The sequence below is a fragment of the Paroedura picta genome, chromosome 8 (assembly GCF_049243985.1).
Source record: "Paroedura picta isolate Pp20150507F chromosome 8, Ppicta_v3.0, whole genome shotgun sequence".
NCBI lineage: Eukaryota > Metazoa > Chordata > Lepidosauria > Squamata > Gekkonidae > Paroedura > Paroedura picta.
In genome coordinates this window covers 57021138-57038802 of record NC_135376.1, presented here as the reverse complement: position 1 = coordinate 57038802, position 17665 = coordinate 57021138, and the positions used below count along the sequence as shown (strand labels likewise).

General features: G+C 42.2%; 1 long non-coding RNA gene across 1 annotated transcript in view; it reads left to right on the top strand.

Moving 5' to 3' along the window:
- The window catches only part of LOC143843593 (uncharacterized), a 29369-nt gene extending 28136 nt beyond the window's left edge, over positions 1-1233 (top strand). Inside the window, exon 2 of the long non-coding RNA XR_013233603.1 lies at positions 1089-1233. This is a non-coding gene — a long non-coding RNA (uncharacterized LOC143843593). The remainder of the gene's footprint in view (positions 1-1088) is intronic.
- The last annotated feature ends 16432 nt before the right edge of the window (positions 1234-17665 follow it).

Here is a 17665-nt window from a genome sequence, read left to right as displayed (position 1 = left end):
CGTATTTTGTATCACCTACTAGCTATCGGATCTTTTTTAAAGCTGGAGATGCTAGGGGTTGAACTGAAACCTTCTGCATGCAAAGCAGATCCTCTACCACTGAGCCATAGCTGCTCCCTTCAGTCAACTTTCAAGCTCCTTTTCTGGGGTCAGATGGGACTGCTGTGGAAAAGGAAATTTGGGAAAGATATTTGCAGCCAGTAATGTCATGTTCCATGGCAATTCTCCCAGTAAGGCAGTTAGTAATTTATTGAGGAGACCACCAAGAGTTACATAGGATGCTTTCTTAAAGTTAGGAACAGATAAAGCTGCCCTACCCCACCCCTCTGTCATTTGTTCCCACAGCCTGTGATCTTACAGGATGAACCACCTTAGCATCCAAGGTATAGACAGTCTACAGCTTGACACATAGTCAGGAAAGGGCAGCCAGAACATTTGAGGCATGATAGGAGTCCAGATGGTCCAAGGGCCTAAGAAACAGGGAAGAATGACTTGGGGGAAGAAGCCTTCCAGCTACCTCAAGAGGATCCTGGGACTCTAATCAAGCCACCATGGCATAAGCCGGAGGTGAACATGTCGAGCAATGTCTTCTACTGACAGGTCATTGGGCTCAGCATATATGGTTATTTTTCCTCATTATGGCTTTTCAGAAGTTGCCTTCCTATTTTGTCAAATACATGCTTCAACATCTTGCCATAAAGAGTTGCAACTTCATTGACCCTCATTTCATTCTTTTGTGATTCATTCTGACAGCCTGCATGTTCAGATCTCAAATCTCTCATCTGAGAACCTCTCATCTACCCCTGCTAAAGATAAAACTCAGATCCAGACCTCTGGGGTGTTCCAGTGATGCAAAACATTCATATCATGGAGCCTAAGGGAGCCTCATGGTTTTTATGTACATATCTCCTAAATCCATCTTCTAATCACATTTGTTCCTCCTGTTTGCGTAACTATGTTCTCAGATCCTATGAATTCTTGTCCACAGGAAGCAAAACAAACCCAACTGGGAGCAGCCATGGATGCTTGTAATTTTGCAGGCAGAACTTTGCCAATTATTAATAACAGCTAATCTTTGTTTCCAATAGAAGAAGAAGAGGAATGTGTGTCCAGTGCCTTGTGAAGTGGGCAGTGATACAGAATGAACCTCGCAATGCTACAGTTCTTGATGGATCCTCTTGGCTGCATCCAATAAAGTGGACTCTGGCAAACAAAAACTTTTGCCACAATAAATACTTTCAAGACTCTTTGTTATTTTGGCTTAAGTAAACTCACACAAGCATCGCTCTCGAATTTCATTTTTAAAGATGGATGTCACATGACTGCTCTCTAATTTTTAGGGTCTTCACATACACAAGGAAGCAAGTACATCTCTAGGGATAGCCCAGCAGAATGCAGCATTTGGTTTGAACTGCTGAGGTCAAAGCTGGCTGTAACTTCTCCTCTGCAGATGGTGATACTGAATTCACCGAAGAATGTTCTACTTCAGTATCTGGCCTTCAACATTTCATGTTTGATTTTAATATCTGATGTATTTGGGGAGAGGAGGGGCCTCATTGGAGTATAATGCTATAAAGTCACCTCTCCAAAGAAGCCATTTTCTCCAAGGAGGGACCTGACCTCTATAGGTTGGAGATCAGGCATAGAATCATAGAATCGTAGAGTTTGAAGGGGCCATACAGGCCATCTAGTCCAACTCCCTGCTCAATGCAGGATCAGCCGTAACCATCCTAAAGCATCCAAGAAAAGTGTGTATCCAGCCTTTGCTTGAAGACTGCCAGTGATTTTGGGAGATGTCCAGGCCTCTCCTGGAGGTTAGTAACCCTATATGAAATAGTGTATTTAAGAAGTTGCATGAAGTATTATTAGTATTTGGCCCAGGATTTAGTATTTGGCAATTAAAAAGTCATGACTATTTTAATAAATAACTAAAAGCATTCCATCATAGTGTCTGTACACTAAAAATATTGTTTCAGAGGTGACATGTAGCATTCTGAATTACAAAATTTGATATTGTCAATTAAAAAAAAAAAAACACTGCCCCCAAATAGCCAGATCTAATTACTGACAAGGAGAGCAGAATCAGCCGCTTATCAGAGTTTCCAAGAAGACCTTTGTTGAGATTTAAGTGTGAATTTCTGCCTCATCCCTGGCCTGCATGGCTATTGTTGCTGCCATTTAAATCTGCTTTTGACTAGCACCATTGTTGTCGTTCTGTGACTGGGACATGAATGACATGTGATGTGAGGGCTCTATCTCTTGCAACATGCTTCTGGCTCCTGGAACAGGTCAAGTTGCAGCTGGCTTCTCAGCCATAGATGGCTCTTCCTTGGAAGTTACCATGCGTACAAGCATATCCCGAGTTATGGAGGTGACTTGTGGGAGCATCGGTGGGAGTTCGGGAAATGATGTGAGTTAGGGAGATGCAGTGGATATTCAGAACGCATTTCTCCCTTGTGCACATCATGAAATGGCAAGTTAACGGCAACACTGACAACGACATAGCAATTAATATTCTGTTGACAAAGCATCGTCATTGGCAGAGAGCAGGCAGTAAGAAGCAGGAGGGTGAAGTCTGGAAGAAGAAAAAAGAGTTGCTCTGTGTAAATAGTATTAAACTGCCCTCTGCTGGTTACAATGATGCATGTTTCTTCTTCACAAGCCTAGAATTACAATCCAATATATCAACTTCCTTCAAGGATGTTTTGCCTGAATGCTAGAATAATTGAAACAAGATTTTTTGGGGAGGGGGTGATGGCTTTACAAGCTGCAGGGCCAGTTTATGCACATAGAATGTGCTATGGGCCCTGTGGTTCCAGGGGCCCCACATTGTGGCCCCCCATGGATCAGGGCTGTAGCCTCTCTCCTCCCCCCCCCTTTCCCTCAGCCTTTTATAGCTTGAAGATTGCAGCATTGTTAGGATTGCAGCATCAAAGTGCCAAGGCAGGAAGGAAGGTGGCCCTGTTGTGCAGGCACAGCTCTAAGTAGGTAGAGCCAAGAAGCCCAGTGGGAATTAGGAGCACTCCTGCAAGCACACGCTCTCTGCTCCCATCCAAGCCTAGTTCCTTTCTTGCCTGCCACTGCCGCTGTTCCTTCCTCCATGCCCTGCACTCATATTGCCTCCACTGCCTCTCCCAAATAGGACTGCAAACGAGGCAGCAGCAGGTGAGTCGAAGGTCCTCTGCTCTTTCACTTCTTCCAACACACTCTTGGCAATGACCTATTTCAAAAGTGAGCTTGGTTGATGGAGCTCTTTAAAGACACTTGGCGTGACACCCCTTTCCACTGTGGGGGGTCCCTCTGCCCCCAGTCTGGTTGCTCCCATTGCAGTTGTGCTCTGATAGGGCCCCACAAATCCTTAAACTGGCTGTGGTGTTAAAAGCCCCACAAATCTTTAAACTGGTCCTGACAAGTTCACCTTCTACATGCAGGATCAGTGTCCCCACCCTCATATACCTCCATGGAAGATGTGTTATTTACAGCAGGATACCCAGTCTGCACGCTCTTTCTCCCATTCTGAGCAGGGTGACCGTAATTTTAAAAAGATGTCTAAGCATTCAATGCTGAATTAAAAGCTTTTGCACAGCTAATTGAGAAACAACAGAACTCTGGTGTGCCTCAAATTTTTGCCAAAAGGCACCAAACTGCTGAATTCTTACACCCGTCAAAATAAAATGGTTTGACCTGGAAGCCAGCCTTTCCTCAATTACTAGAGTTATGCACTGTTCCTCCTAGCAACCGAATGCATTCCAAACAAGCCTCAGGGCTCCAGAGGTGCTTGCGTCTAATACGTTTGGCATCATTCATTCATCCATCCATCCATTCTCATAACTGTAGGTGGGGCTTTACAGAGTAAAATAAGGAAGTAAGGCATAGAATAATAAATTATACGATACAGTCGTGCCTAGTGCTCAGTAATGCGTCAGCAGGCATCTTATCAGGGAAGCTTATTGTGAGACTTGATACAAGAGCACCTGTTGTGTATGCTACCCATAGGGATAGCAGGATTTTTTTTTTTTTTTTGCACAACTGCCAGTAAGGGTATTAATTCCTATAGTTCTACGCTAGATTGGAGTCCTGGCATAGATAGCTCAGGCTAGCCTGCTCTTGTCAGATCCTGAAGACTGAGCAGGGTCAGCCCTGGTCAGTGTTTAGATGGCAGGCCTCCAAGAACCCGAGGGTTGTGAAGCACAACCAGGCAGCGTCAGACCTCTGAGCATCACTTGCCTTGAAAACCTCACAAAGTGGCATCAAGTCGGCTGTGATTTGATGGCAAATGAATAAATAAAAATCTAGATTAGAATGAGCTAGCCTTAACAGCAGACAAACTAGAATGCAGGCTCACAGATGAAACCTTGGTTTTGCCCCATTGTAGCTTAAGTGGAGGCTTGACTTGGTTTGTTTCCTTTCCATGCTCTGCTGGGGAAGGCAGAGTTAAATAGTACTTAATACCTCTGCAATAATGGATAATCCCAGAAGCACCACTCACACTGGTATGATGGGCCCAGGAACACAATCATACCAACAGTAGTGCTAAGGTAGTACCATCTTTCAGGCTGGCTCCAGTTCAGAGCTGTGGCATGCTTCATTCTCTCAGGTAATTACACATTCATTTAAAGCCAAAGCACAGTCACTCTACACAAATATACTGGTTCAGATATCCTACAGCTATCAACTTCCTCTAGCAATTTAGGAAAGAACCTTTAGATCCCAGTTTCATTTCCCCAGGAACTCTGCTGGATGAATCTGAAAGTACGGCCTTGGGTGCAACCAATTTCTTGTCTGCCTTGATACACCCCTCTCAAACTAGCCACACCCACCTTTGAAACTTTGTTTACATGCATCGGATTTTCCAGTACAACAAGCTCACAGCTGGATTGTATCATCTGGTGGCCAACCATGGCTGGTAGGCTGCTGACATTTGAAGACTGCAGAGCCAGAGAAGATCTTGCTGAAACCTAGACTCAGAGTTCATATTCTCCCCATTTAGGATTCAGAATAACGAAACAATATTTTTTGTCTCTATATTACAGTTAGAAAGTTGCAACTTACTGAAATTTATTATGCTAGTATCTAAACTGGTAATTGGGGAAGGCACTGGCAAACCACCCCGTATTGAGTCTGCCATGAAAACACTGGAGGGTGTCACCCCAGGGGTCAGACATGACCCGGTGCTTGCCTTTACCTTTACCTTAAACTGGTAATATTGTACAAAAGATTTTTAAAAGTGTCTTATATACATAATATAGCCAATAGCTGATTCTGCATGTTTTATGTAACAATGGGACACTTGCAATAAGAATGTGTTTTCTTGTTGTTATTCTGACACTATCCTAGTTCTTTAAATAAGATGCATAACTTTTATTATGCAAATGTTTCTAATAAGAATTTTAGAAATGTGCAATCACTAAGATTTTCAGCATTGCTTTACCAGCTTAGCTGATCAAGTCTTCAGGTTCTATCAGCTGATATCATTAAAATAGCATCCCCTTTCCTCCCCTTCCTCATGAGGGTTATAAAATTATATACTGAGTAGAGAAACAAAGAGAGTTGACCAAGATTTCCCCCCCCCCTCTCAAAATTCTAGAAACCTAATGAAACTGATGGGCAGTAAGCTCAGGACAGAGAACAGAAAATACTACTTTACATAGCGATTAAAATGTAGAATTTGATGCCAAAGGATGTAGTGATGGCCACAGAAATAAACAGCTTTAAAAGGGGATTAGATAAAGTCATGGAGGATGGCTGTAAATGGCTACTGGCCCAATCTGAACTGCTAAGGAGGACTGGCCCTGGTACTTGTATGGGTGGGAGATAACCAAGGACATCTAGGGTTACTACACAGAGACAGTTAATGGCAAACTACTCTGTCCGTTTCTTGACTTGAAACCCCTATAGAGCCACTAAAAGTTGGCTATGATTTAATGGCACTTTCCATCACCTGAACTGGTCTGGACAAATGACCTACAATAACTTTATCCAAATCAATCAAATACAAAACAGTGTATAAGCATTTGACTCCTCCAGAACTCTTAAATCAGGCTGGATTTTAAAAACAAAGGGGGTGCATATCTTTTAGGCCATGTAATAAAGGCCTTGCTGCATCCCATGGGATGTCTACTGGGTACTTTGTTAGCTTTGATGGGTATAGAGTGTGGTAAGCTGGTATCAGAATGTGCCCCTGGCATGCTGGAGTGAAGAAACAAAACTTTGAAGTATCCCACTGAAAATCAACAACCTGCAGTTGCCCCAATGACTTTGTAGCACAAGGCAGGACACAGATCCCTTAGGCCAGGGGTAGTCAACCTGTGGTCCTCCAGATGTTCATGGACTACAGTTCCCATGAGCATTTGCTGGTAGGGGCTCATGGGAATTGTAGTCCATGAACATCTGGAGGACCACAGGTTGACTACCCCTGCCTTAGGCAACTGAGAGCAGAGGAAGAACATGGTAAACCCTGTATTAACAATGCTGAAGATTCATTTTAGTTGGCGCATAAGGTAAAACATCAGTAGAAGCCACACTGGCTACTATCACCTCATGCAGTCAGGAAAACTCATAGCCTTTCCCCAGTCTTTTGCTGACTTATAACATGCTGACCAAACAGGACTGGGCGGAAACGGATTGTGTAGTACTACATCTGACAGCAGGATTTAACAGTGCATAATTGTCCCCTAAAGAAAACACAACAATTATTCCTAACAACTCAAAGGATTATTCCATAGGAAATGGTGGTTTTAGACTCCAGGGGAAGGTGTTAGTTTTAAGAGAAGTAATAATGCCACTCTGATCTTCTACAGCACCTCCTAAATATTTTTTCTCAGCCTCAATTAAGTGTTACACCACCTTCATAGAGCAATCACTGGAACTTCTATTTGTGAAAAGTTGAAAGGAGAATAGATGGGTGAGGTCAGAATTTTCCAACTATGACGCCTATATTTAAAGATGTTTTAATTTCTATTTAAGCACCTGCCCACAAAAATGCCCTGTCCATTAAAGAGTGCTGAACACCTACTATGCCTACACTGTGAAGGATACCACACCACACAAAAGCTATCCACCTTTCTCCACAGGCTCTTCTAAAGCCCAGCCCCTTGCCAAATAGGTCTGAGCTCTTGGGTTGCCTCTTAATTGGATGGACTGTCCCATGTTTAATAGTCTTGGACTAATAGATAGCCGAGGGTCGAACACGACTGAACGGATAACAACAACAACAATAGATACAGTGGAAGAGAGGAGAAAGATATAAGCCACCTTGGGGAGAAAGGGTAGAAATGAAGCAAAAGAAAGAAAAGGAATAAATAAAGTATCCATATTGGAAGCAGATCATGTTCAGGGCATTGAAGTGAAAGGGTATATGCATCATTATGAATGTGAGAGGAAAGTCACAAGTTTTACAGCCTTTCTTGGGAATAATTTTTAGTACAAGAGATTCCACTTGGTAGCTTTGTTGATCTGAAGTAGCTGAACAAACTCCAATGGCACCTTGTGTCTGACAAAGTGTGTGCGCGCACAAAAGCGTACACCTTTAATAAAATTCAAACCTTGTTCTTTTACAACAATAATAAGTCATTTGATTTGATGCAGTTCTGGTATCCTTCCCTGACATTATATTTCTATTGCAAGAATATTACTTGTTTCAATATGGATTGTTCAGCATTTAGAACCAGGAAAAATGCTCTTCCCCAAGAAAACACATCCATTGGGACTGGATTTGCTGCATGCAAGGTAGTTGTAGAAGTGTCATAGAGGCCTAGCACCTCTGAAACTTCCTCAACAGAATAAGCTGGCTTGTACCACAACTATGCATGCTGATAACGGATACTAATTTAAAAATTCAACATAGGGACCACGAAACAGTCCATAAGATGGCCCTAGGATTGCTGGGCAATGAAGGACATGTCTACTTTGTCCCTGATGATTATATTAACTTGAACTTTTTATCAACCCCTTGCCAGATCCTTTACTTGAGCACCTTAAAGCAGAGGTCTTCAACCAGTAGCTCCTGGTGTCCCAATAGCTCCCTGGCCACTGCAAAGAAGCATGTACATGCCCTAGAAAACCCATGAAAAAATTTCAGAATATTTGCTCTGGGTTTCTTTCCTTGTGATTTGAAAGCATTTATTTCATAGGATTTTTCTCTGCCCCCTTATCAAATAGCTTCATTTCTGATATGTATCCCAGTCCATATTGTGTTTCTAGGACAGACTTGGTAAAAACTAGATAGGAAGGATGGAGTATCTTGGGATATTTTTAATTACTCAGAAGTAGCTCTCATTACAAATAGGCAACTCCTGCCTGTCTTAAAGGGTGAAGATAAATGGTCCTGAGATGAATGAGAGCAAGAATCAGGGCAATGTCATTCTTACATTGAAATATTACGTTTAAGGTTTCTGCTTTGACAGTCCTTTAAGGGACTTTAATGAATAGATAAAAAAGTATGATCAAGAGCAAGTCCTTCCCTAGATGGAGGATGGGGGAAACAAGTAGAACAGCTTTCCAGCAGTAGCAAGGATAGTCCATCCTCTCCCACCCAACTCAGAAATAATGGATTACAAAACTCATTATTGCCTTTGCATGAAGACTTCTGGGTTGCTGGACAAAACATAAAATCCAGTTGTGTTCTCTGAAACAGTGCAAACTAACAGGCTGCAATTTGGGGCTGGGTTTCCAGGGCAAAAGTGCTTGCTTTCTACAAAACTGTAATCATCATCATCCATCATATTTTTAAATCTATACAAGTCCAGGGCTGTGGCTCGGGGGCAGAGCATCTACTTGGCATGCAGAAGGTCCTGGGTTGAATTCCCAGCATCTTTGGTTCGAGAATTTGGCAGTAGCTGATGGGAAAGACTTCTGCCTGAGACTCTGGAGAACTGTTGCTAGTCTGAGTAGACCAGGGGTGAGCAAACTGTGGCCCTCCAGATGTCCATGGACTACAGTTCCCATGAACCCCTGCCAGCTTTTGCTGATTTATGGTCTGATTTAGTATAAGGCAACTTCATGTCTGCTCACCTGGGCAGGCACTGCTTATACATCTAAGGATCAATGGATTCTGAAATGTGGAACGATGTAGTCCATTAAATCGAAACCATTGAAACAGGATTGGCAGGAGATGATACCTCTATAAAATGGCTCCATTGTAGTACCACAGCACATATTTTATATGTATGAGATTCAGCTCCTAGTTTCTCCAACTCGAAGAATCTATGCAACTGGGGCTGCTACAGACTGAAAGAATGGAAGAACACTAGTTACTGGGATAAATTAGGTAGGCCAGTATAAAAGAGAGACTTTATCTGATCTAACTTTCTGCTCCAGGAAAGATGTTATACAGTTAAACAGCCTTGTAACAGATGAATCATTCAATTCTAAGGATGTTTACTCAGAAGTAGGTTCAGTTCATCTCAGTGGAGGTTTTCCTCCTTCAGGTGTGCTTTACATTGCAGCCTACGTTTTAAAGCATTAGAAGAGGCAGGATTAGAACTCAGAACTCTTCCATTTTAACTCACACATCATTAGGCACACACCCTTGCCCAATGTTTTCCATATGATTCTAAGATACCAAGGCAAAGGTCTGACATCATGCATGTTCATATCATTCTCTGCATATGGGAAGCCTCAGGCTTATGAGTATTAGTGAGAAAAACAATATAATTATTACTGTCATTCTTGTATTCCAGCTAAGAACTATACCCTCCCTTTGAATAATCAGGACTCTGCCTGCATTCCACCCTGAATATTTCCCACACACCTAATGCTGTCATATCTAGACATCTTTGTGTGTCATTATTAAGTGATTCTTTAAAAGTTAGAAAGACATATTCTTTTGTTCATCTCTGTTTAGATGTCGCACTCCGTGCTAGCTGCCAGCATGGTGTAGCGAGTGGAGGATCTAGGAGGTGGGACACCCAGGTTCAGATCCCCACTCTATTGAAGCTTGCTGGGGAACCTTCTGTCAGTCAACCCATATCAGCCTAACCTACCTCACAGAGCTGTAGTGAGGATAATATAGAAAATATGATAAAAATGTTGTAAGCTGTTCTGGGGAGAAAAGTGGGGTTTAAATGTCTAAATAAATGAATGAATTCATAGTTGCTTCTTATATTCCCTAGATCAGAAATGTCAGACTCATTTGTTATGAGGGCCAGGCTAGTGTGCCATAAAGTGTCATGCCAAGTACCAGAGATTTAAAAGTTATAAAGGACACTGGCAAACCTTATTAACAATATTATTTTTTTACCTGAAATACAATCATGCTTAAAACATTAAGACTCTCACAGTATTTCCTTTATTGATAACTGACACCTCTTGCTCTGTATTCTTGCTTCAAAATCTGGAGTCAACATCTGTGATGTAGCAATCTTGTGTACACTGCTTAGGTGAATGAATACTTTTGATTCATTAACATTTATTACAGAAAAGAGCTGCCCATAAACATATGTTGTCCCAAACATAGAAAAAATAATTCAGAAGCAAATGCCTTATATTAGGGGTAATTTCAACTCACAAACTGGTAACATTCGCTTCTTATCCTTCAGTACAACATCACACCACTCCCTCACCTACCTGCAATTCGTGGCATCCTTTCAGCATAGTAGTTAAGAGCAGCAACTTCTAATCTCGCAAGCCACTTTTCATTCCCTGCTCTTCCACATGCAGCCAGCTGGGTGACCTTGAGCTCATCACAGCCCTGATAGTGCTATTCTCACAGAGCAGTTTCTCTCAGAGCTCTCTCAGCCCTACCTACCTCACAGGGTGTCTGTTGTGCGGAGAGGAAGGGAAAACGATTGTAAGCTCATTTGAGACTCCTTCAGGCATGAGAAGCGGGGTACAAAAACCGACTCTTCTTTTTTTCTTCTTCTTGGTAGGCAGGAGAGGGTGCAAATGTTCCATTTTGTCGACTGTACTGACTCACTATGTGCAATCCACCTTGAGTACGCCTTCCACTTTAGATAAACTTTTTTTGTCCATCCCCCCTCCCTTACACAAGTAATCCCAGGGGTTCTCTTCCCCCTGAATTGATCTAAAGCAAAATCCAAAATCATGCAATGAAGATAACCAAGGTGGTATAATGGTTTGAGTGTTGAGATTAGGATCTGGGAAACCCAGATTTACTTCCTCATATTGCCGTGAAAGCTTAAGGGAGCCTTGGGCCCATCACATGTAGTCAGACTAACCAACCTCATAGGACCAGTGTGAGGTTAAAATATGTATATTGCTCTGAGGACCCTGGAGGAAGTGTGGAATAAAAAGGTTTCTGATATGAATAGGGAAGAATAGCTTTTATTAGGACTTCAAAAATACCATAAAATAGCATGTAACTTTCCCCTCTGGAACTCTTGCACAGGCTAGATGTTAACGAAAAGGGAGGGAGCAAAGCAGATGTTTCAAGCCCTGACTTTAAATCCTGTTTCTCTGTGATGTAACATGTCCGAAAGATTTCATTAAATAAATAAAATGGTACTTATATAATTAACCCTATATTAAGTCTATTTTATGTTAATATTGCTTTGCCTGTCACCAGTTGAGAGTGATCCTTGCCTACTCTGAGTAGACTGATTACTCTTTGATTTGATATTCTTGTAAACTGAGCCTGTTGATGCGGGTGAAGGAGGAGAGTGCAAAGGCTGGCTTGAAACTCAATATCAAGAAAACAAAGATCATGGCATCCAGCCCTCTCAATTCCTGGCAAATAGATGGGGAAGAAATGAAGATAGTGACAGATTTTATTTTCCTGGGCTCCCAGATCACTGCAGATGGGGACTGCAGCAAAGAAATTAAAAGACGCTTGCTCCTGGGGAGGAAAGGTATGGCAAATCTAGACAGCATCCTAAAAAGCAGAGACATCATCCTGCCAACAAAAGTGCGCTTAGTCAAGACTATGGTCTTCCCAGTTGCAATGTATGGCTGCGAAAGTTGGACCATAAGGAAGGCCGAGCGTCAAAGAATTGAGGCTTTTGAACTCTGGTGCTGGAGAAGAGTCTTGCGAGTCCCTTGGACTGCAAGGCGAACAAACCGGTCAGTCCTAGAGGAGATCAACCCTGACTGCTCTTTAGAAGGCCAGATCCTGAAGATGAAACTCAAATACTTTGGCCACCTCATGAGAAGGAAGGACTCCCTGGAGAAGAGCCTAATGCTGGGAGCGATCGAGGGCAAAAGAAGAAGGGGACGACAGAGAATGAGGTGGCTGGATGGAGTCACTGAAGCAGTAGGTGCAAACTTAAATGGACTCCGGGGAATGGTAGAGGACAGGAAGGCCTGGAGGATCATTGTCCATGGGGTCGCGATGGGTCGGACACGACTTCGCACATAACAAACAAACAAACAAACTGACTTTTCTGTAACATTTTGTTGGCTGTAGCTTTGAGTATAAATAAATGGGTCTAATGGTGGAACGCTCCATGCATCTAAATGTAGTAAGCTCTTATGAAACTTTAAGCTATTGTACATTTTTGCTAGTCTTTAAGGTGCCTCTAGAGTCCTGTTTTATTGTAGTGCTGAGTGGAGATATTACTTCGCCTTTTGATAAGATAGCCCCCTCTCTGAAGAAAAAAAGTACTTTTCTGTGGAGGAACTATGCGAGAAAATAGCAGTTGCTGTTTAGTTTGATTTTCCCAGAACTAGTTCAGAACTGCACCAATAGGGTTTCTTGCGTCGCATACATTGACCATTTCCACATGAGGAATCTGCCCCTGGTCAGCCTCTGGTTGCTGGTGGGTTTTAGAGCCCCCTCCACATGACATTGCCTGTATCCTGAGGCTGTCCAGGGGCTGGCTCGAGTTTTCCCCAGATTTGCCTCGGGATGAGGGAAATCGCAAAAAGTGGATTTACCACTTTTATCTCACATCCTATCGGTGAGCAACCAAAGGCAAGCCCACACAGAGGGAGAAAAGGTATGATAGTTTCTGTAGCCTTGTCCCACCCTCATACCCGCCCTCCTCTTTCCATTTCCTGCTCCAGGTATTTTTTTTATTGTGTAATCCATGTTGCAGCACAACCGCAAACCTACGTTGTCAAAGATCAAATCTTCTTAAAGTGCCCATGGTTTTTTGGGATCAGGCAGGCAAAACACAGCCCTATTTGTGTTGTTTGGAGCTGGGGAATGAAAGGGGAAGGGGAGCCCTGCCGGGTGATAAAGTAGCTTTCTCCCAATCATCCAGGCACGCATGCCCATTATTTTAAAGCCTTCTGTTTACACAAAATGATTTTTGGGCTCCAGTTTTACATGTGCAGCCTCTCAAGAATCCACTCAGACGTAAATAACGAAAAGAAATTACTAATCCCAAAAGGGGAGGGATGCTGTATCATTCTGTCATTTCTCCATAGCAGCACAGCAGTGTTGATTTGTATTAAAATGCATCTGTGTTGTGGCATTACCACATAGCAATGTGGAAGTGTCTTTTTAAAAAAATTTTTGGGAACTGGGGGAGGAGAAGAAAGTTTCAGTCCACGAGATAACTGCTGTGCTGTGATTGGTTGGCTTGCTGTGATTGACAAGCCAACGAGGGGGGGGGCGAGTTCGGCTTGTTTTCTCTTGCAGCCTCGTTGGGTAGCAAAAAGCCTTGATGGGGCAGGGGAAAAATGCGGGAGGGATCTCCCTGTGAGGAAGGCTGCAAACACGAGATTTACCATCCCATGTTTGCAAGCAGGAGGGCACTTGTGTTTTAGCCCTCCATGTGGAAATGATTGTTAATTCCTTACTTTCTAGCTACAATGCTGCTGAAATGTTAACAAGAATGTTGGACAGCAACCTACAGCCCCACTCAGTTTACATGAATCCACATTTCTCACGTTTTCCACAATCAGATTTAAAGAATGCATTCCCAGAAACTATCTGCATGTTGACACTGGACAATCTCCAACTGTACTCAGAAGCAACACATATTGTCAATGCTTAACTAGATAATCAGGCCTCATCTTCATCCTACCTTAGCTTGCTCGACTTAGTCAGGGTAATTGGTCCAGTCATTCGAATGAATGGATCAGAAAATACAGCCATTGTTTGGAACCTAACAAAGTTTCCAACTAATATCATGGGCATTGAAAGGTTATTCACCACTTTGTTTATAGAACTCTGTCATCCTGTATTAAGTACATCCTCTCTAGGCCTGCCATGTATTAGGTTGCGGGATTTGATTTCTCATAGGCACGAAAGAGATTGAACTTTCCCTTAGGGCAGGAATGGCCTATTACCAGCCAACAGGCCTCTGGTAGCAATGCTTCATTTTAATCACAGATTATTATATGTTTGTCCAGTTTAAATGGTGGAGAAAACTGCTCACAAATGAGTGTGCATGTGTGTGAGGGATTTTTTTCCTGCACTTTCAGTGCTTTGATTTGCTATGTAATTCCCTAAAAGAAATAGAACAAACTCCTATGTGCTTCAGTTAAGTCCTTATTGCTAGGCGAGGGGAACTTTATTATGCACCCAGACCAACTTTGAAGAGTGTGGCACAGGAAAATACACTTGAGATTCACATAGCATCTTGCACCCCCCCCCCCCCGGCACAAAAACTGGCCAGTAAGCACTGACAGGTATTTTTAATGAGTGTTGTTTGTTTGTTGAGATGAACAAAATTGTAACTTCATCACAGGGTGTCCAGAAAAGGCAACACTTGTCTCTCTCAAGACAAGAGGATTTGAGCACCAGTTTTTGGCCTAGAGCACTAGAACTTGCCAGAGTTGCTTCTACACTGTCCTATGTGCAGGACTATGCAGAAGCTATAAAAAAAATTCCAGATTACTCAACCAACTTGTTAGGTAGCCTGTCTCACCCTATGACACAATCCCTTGTCCTCACCAGGTACTACTCCTAAAGTCTTCCAGTGCTCCAGACACAATTGTCAAATTTCTATACAAACACAGATGTAGGGTATGAGAGAAATCACTACGCACATTAATAATGATAAAGACAGTAGGGAATAGAGGATGAAAAAGGAAGAAGCCTTGCAAGGGTGGCACAGCCCATCAGCCACTTTTAAAGAAAACGGGGTTATCCTTACCTGTAACAGTTGTTCATCAAGTGGCCTTCTGTGCAAGCACACTATATGGAACTGCACAGAAGCCACAACAATGAACAAGATTTAAGGAAAGTGCTGGTTGCATCACAGTACAGTCTTTTTTTTTTAAGATGTACCAAAAAGATGTTTTGGTTCCATTGCCCACAGATTTTCCATGCAAAGGTGGGGAAAGCACATTCAGTGCTATGGAGAACCAAAAAGACAGTTCTTTTCCTCCATTCACAAAATATGTCAGAAATGTGGAAAAGAGACATGGTTTTAAATCAGGGGTTTCCAATCTTTATGAGCCTGCAGGCAGCTTTAGAATTTTGACACAGCACGATGGACACATCCACAAAATGGATACCACAGGAGGCGACACCAGCCACAAAATGGCTGCTGCAACTTACCTGCAGATACAAAGTAAAAGTTTCTTGTATTGTGGTGCTCGCTGCTGTAAAAGCAATGTTTTAAAAACCTGCACAAGAACACAAATCTCCAAGGAGAAGCCTTGCTAGTCAATCAGAAGCCTTGCACCAAAGTCCCCAATAGCCCTGCCTACTTTCTAACATTTGGGGGACACCAGTGTCAGCACATGCCATGGTTGAGTTAGCACAGGGTCAAATATTTGTTTGGGTTCTCCTTACCCCACCCCAAGTCAAGAGAAAATAATAAGCTCAAGTTTTGATTCATAATGTTATTTTTAATCTGCCTTTAAGTCGTACATCTGTTTCTTATGACTTGGAAAGGGAGTTAGAAGATATGCCAGTGTTGCATTATGGCAAGGACCTAAATTATGAACAACACAATGCCTTCTGTGCCAATTTGAACCGGAGTAAAACAAAGTCTCCCTCAAGCTTGATTTTATCCACTAAAGATTGAAATACTCCACATGCAGCTTTCATACTATCAAAAATAGGGTGGGGAATGGTTGATTGAAAATAAGTTTTTTTTAATGAAGGTAAGCATGCATTCATTAGCACTCAAACACTAGAGAAATTCAATAGTTTTTACAGGGTTTTTTTCCACCCATAAGAATTAGCTTTTTGGGTAAATTCTCCCAGTGTATTCCATTTTGATTACACAAGATCAGTGCAGAATCATATTTGAACAAATTCAGTTCCTATTTATCCTAAGTCCATCTGTCAAGAGACTTTCACAACGTCACCATGCCATGTTTTGTACTGCTCTCCATCAAGGTGATTAGTGGTACAGCTCAGATAATAGTATACCTGGCTAGCAAGACCAGGGACAGACTGAAAAGCTGAAGACTGAGTGACATACAGTACCCTTTACGCTGAGTATTTGTACCAAGCTAAAACCAAGTGCAAGCTTTCTCAACCAGGGTTTCCTGAACCCCTGGGGTTTCTTGACAGCTGGGTTTCCTGAATGGAAGTTCATCTATTGGAAGTTATGACCATAAATGGTCAACCCACCCATCCCTCCCAAAATGGCCAATGGACTTGGAGGGGTGGGGAGGGCTCTGTGTGAGCATGTATATAGCCATGCTTCCCAACGACATCCTGCATGATTGAGTCACTTCTGGGATTTCTTGAAGTCTGAAGAATGCTTCAGGGGTTTCTCAAAGGTAAAAAAGTTGAGAAAGGCTGAATGAGGTGGTACATGTTTCTTACTACTTTCCACAAAAGTCCATTTTAATAGCAGCCTTGTTGATGTTCACTAATTAAGTCAATTGTATGGGTTCTTTACGAATTTTCACGTCCCCCCCTCAAGTGAATGAACGATATAAACAACAGCGAAAGGTGTTTGACTGCTATCTCTAGCAATCCAGGACAAATTGGTAGGTTAAGGGTGAAAGCAAAAGGTTGAAGGGTGTGCATGGAAGGATGAAAGCAAAAGAACACAGGTTTATAATTTACGTGCTGAAGTTACCACAGCTGAATCCCCTATTTAAATAGGTATTTTTGTTGCCTGACATCAGCTGCGTGTCCTCAGTGAAAATGGAATCTGTGTGAGGAACATGTGGCCAGTGAGCTCATGCAGTAACTATGAAAGGACATGAGACTTCACATTGGACAGTGTTTTGAAAATGGCCTTGTTGATTCTCAAAGTGAAACTAAAATGACTCTAAACTATGGACTGAAATGTACACAGGCCTTTAAACATGCCCACAGGCATTGTTTTACACAACAATTCATGGCATATATACCTCTTTTATATGAAAACTGCAATAGAATTAAGAACATCTATCCTTTTGAAAGGAATATTCTAAAACCTACCCAGTTGACACTCCATTCTTTCTATACCTTTCCTCATGAACTGGTTAGCTGAAAATTAAAAACTTACCTTCAAAGGTGTATATGGGGAGGCAGCAACACTACCACCATGGGTATTAATCAAATCCCAAGATACAAATTTTATACCTGACTTTGCTTCAGGCATACAGCCATATAACTTTTTTTTTAAGGCTCCAGGTATAAATGCACATTATTTTGGTAAATACACAGTTCAAAGCTAAGGACAGCCAACTTGGTGTAATTGTTAAGAGCAGCAGTCTCTAATGTGAATTTAGAGTCCAGTGGCAACTTTAAGACCAACAAAGTTTTATTCAAGATAGGAGCTTTCGTGTGCATGCACGCTTCCTCAGATATAATATCATGGAATGGCAGTAATCAGTTTGTACTTATAGGCAAAGTGTGAAGGTT